At 44.8% G+C, this 3,494-nt stretch overlaps 1 pseudogene; it reads left to right on the plus strand.

The window, feature by feature from the left end:
• Positions 1-1,626: 1,626 nt before the first annotated feature.
• On the plus strand, positions 1,627-3,183 carry LOC147727278 (uncharacterized; annotated as a pseudogene).
• The last annotated feature ends 311 nt before the right edge of the window (positions 3,184-3,494 follow it).

The raw sequence follows: 3,494 nt of genomic DNA on the forward strand, positions 1-3,494 counted from the left end.
ATCAGAGATGGATGTTACCGGATGTGTATGTGCTTGCCGTTGTTACTATGGCCCATGGCATGTCACATATTAGCGCGAAAGGTATATGTAAATTGTTGTCTCCCGTATGGAAGAATGATGGGATTGCTAAGTGTGCTGAGAGAGTGGTCAAGAACTGTATGGTATGTTTGATGCATAATCCTGGCAAGGGCACTCCCACTCCACCTGGTCATTTTGCTCCTCCTACATGCCCCTTTGAAGTTATATAATTGGACTTCATCCATATGGAGAGATGCAATAATTTAAAATATGTATTGGTTGTGGTTTGCGCGTTCTCCACATGGATTGAGGCCTACCCTCTTAAGGATAATACTGCCCTGTCCACAGCAAAAGTTCTACTCAAAGAATATTTCCCAAGATATGGAATGCCACGGATCGTATGGTCGGATAATGGTAGTGAGTTCGTGGGAAGTGTGATGAAGAGTGTGTGTGCGGGTTTGGGTATTCGCCAAAAATTTCATGCGGGTTTGGTGGAAGGGTACAATGGTACTCTGAAACTGAAACTTGCCAAAATCCAAGCAACGACTGGGTTATCATGGCCTGATGCATTGCCTCTAGCTCTCCTGTCGACCAGGGCGACTGTGCACTCTCGAGTAGGGATTAGCCCATATGAGATTGTGTTCGGCCGTCCTGCGAACATTTGGGGAGTTCCAAGGCCTAAGGAATTTAGCAGAATTGAATATTCAATGTTGATTGACTATCTTTACGATCTGACTGCTAAATTGAGTTTGATTCATCAACAGGTTTTTGAAGCTCTACCGGCACAAACAGAAGGGCCTGGACATCGGCTCCAACCTGGAGAGTGGGTACTAGGCCGCAATTTTGGGAGAAAACGAAATCTTGAGCCAAGGTTCGTGGGACCCTACCAAGTCTTGTTGGCAACGAGGACTGCAGTTCGGTTGGACGGCAGGAAACATTGGGTGCACGCCACCCATACGAAGAGAGTGCCGCTTCCATTGCCAGCAAATAATTGGATAAGGAAAGGGTTTGCCCCGACTGAAACTGATGTCATCCCAAAATATGTGCCATTTAGTGATGCTCAACCTGTAGAGATCGATCCAGCTGAGCCAGATACGTCTGTTGAATCATCTGGAACTATACCTTTGTCCTCAGCATTGGAGAATTCAAGTTCTGAACAGTCACCTGAACAATCGAACTTTGTCTTGCCACCTGAACCATTGTTTGAAGAACAAACTCGACCTGCAAAATGTCGATATTTCCTTCGATCGCGTGATTAAGGACAAATAAAAAATTCCCTTTTATTTTTTTGAACTTACATTACCCCCTTTCTGTTGCTATGAACATTGTAAATATTTGCATTTTTCCTGATCTTGAGTTCTTTCATTTTGTTTGACATATCACGTGTATTCTTTTTCTGTGCATCTAGGAGACTTATATGAAATTGAATGCTTCATTGATTAAACCTACCATCTGGGTTGGCCGTAGGGCTGTACGGGTACCTACTTCTGTTTGGCAGGTTTCTGACACTAGGTCGGTTACTTTTGTCTGTTTCTGGGAACTCCTGGGAATTGACAATTGCTACTCAGAATCAGGTGCGTCAAGAACGTTATGGACGGTCTTTAGAGGATGGAGTTCTCTAAGCTGTCAGAAAGAGAGATGATGTTGGCGCAAAGATCTAAGTTGCGTAAGATTTTACGAACAAAGTGTTTTCTGTTTCAGATTTTTATGTTGTTCCTAACTGTGTCTATGTTATTGGTGGGTGGAGTGTATTTTGGGATTCAGTCACTGTTGCCTTCCACTTCATCTACTCCTCCTTCTCATGATCTGAATTCCGTTCTCGTTCCCACTGTCTCTCCACATTCTTTTCATCCTCTGCCCCAACATGAACAGGTCAGACGTGCGGAATTCATGAACAATTCCTTTGTCCAACTTTTGCATCGGCATCAGTTGGTGATGAACACTACCAACTGTTGGGTGTGTGGGTTAATGCCACATACCATGGATAAGGGTATTCCGTATTTAGTTCTTCTCTACAGCTCCCAGGGGTCAGCTCGGGCGTTCCAAACCATGTTCCGTAGTGCACTAGATTCCTACCCCCGTCGAGAGCCACGTTCCACAGACCCTGGTTCTGGCCCGTACCACAAGTCTTTGGCGATAGCGATTGCTGATCTGGATAGAGATATTTTTGATGCATCGCTTATTCCAGAGGAAGAGGTGCGAGCTTACAAGGATCTGAGTGAGGCTGAGTACAGTATTTCAGTAGGTGATAGACAGCTTAAGAGCTCGTCTCCAATCTGGATTGTACCCCACCTTGGTCATTTCTGTTCGCAAGGTCTTGGTCGTAATCCGAGAGCTCAGCTTGGGAAGAGTGCTTATACTGAGACATACGTTTTACCGATGCTCTCTTCCCCTGTATTTATGACTGCCAAGGGTACCTATTTTATGTGCTATGATTGCGGTTATACGTGGTTGCCCCGTGACTTCTCGGGCACCTGTTATATCGCGAATATCTTGCCACCGACTTTCATAGTTGCCTCAGACTATCACAAGACAAGAGTTGTGAGAGGCGTTATTAGCAAAGAGGACACTGCCGGTCAAGAAGCAGGAGACTTCTTTAAGGGTTTCCTACCATTTTGGGGACCTATGGTCAATAGTAGGAACCTGTGACAGTTGACTCGTGTGGTAGAATCAACTGCTAATATAACTGCAAGTGCTCTTGGTAACTTGACAGCAGAGCTTCAAGCGGATAGACTGATGACGTTACAGAACCGGATGGTTCTAGATGTTGTACTCGCAGATAGAGGTGGTGTGTGCAAGGTGATCCATTCAAGCTGCTGTATTTTCATACCTGATAATGCTCCAACTGTTTATCAAGCCATCTCGAAGTTGCATAAAATCTCCGAGTCCATTCACGTGGACGAAGGTGATTGGACGCTTCTAGGATGGTTTTGGGGTCTGATGTCGACTTGGGGTTGGAAGATTCTGATGATTGTAGGGGTTGTTGTGACGTTTCTGTTCATGTGTTGTCTTTGTGTACAGTGTGGTCCTACCTTATGTAGCCTTTGTGCTACAACGTGTATAAGAAGGCCATCTGTTACCAGAGATACATTGATGGATAGAATAATGTTCCAGCAACATCTAAACGATCTGATGAATATCGATATTGATTCTGATATCGACTAGTGCTTGCCTACATGAGGGCAAAAGGAGCGTCTGAGGTTCGGTGAGAATCGGAACGACGTTTTGGGTTTGTTCGGATATGGATGAGTTTGGTATCTACAAACCGTAAATGATGAGATTAGTAGATGTACGCGTTTTCGCTGCACTACTTGGAAGGGTTCGTCTTATTTACGGGTTTTTCATCTGAACCTTCGGGTTCCATTTTAGATATGGCATCCATTTTGTTTCTTGCCCTCACGTAGCCGGCGAACGGACAATGTCCGCTTGATGAGCCTGGGATTCCCAAGCTCTTGCCGAAGATGCATATTCCTTTG

This window comes from Lissotriton vulgaris, chromosome 3_1 (genome assembly GCF_964263255.1).
Source record: "Lissotriton vulgaris chromosome 3_1, aLisVul1.2, whole genome shotgun sequence".
NCBI lineage: Eukaryota > Metazoa > Chordata > Amphibia > Caudata > Salamandridae > Lissotriton > Lissotriton vulgaris.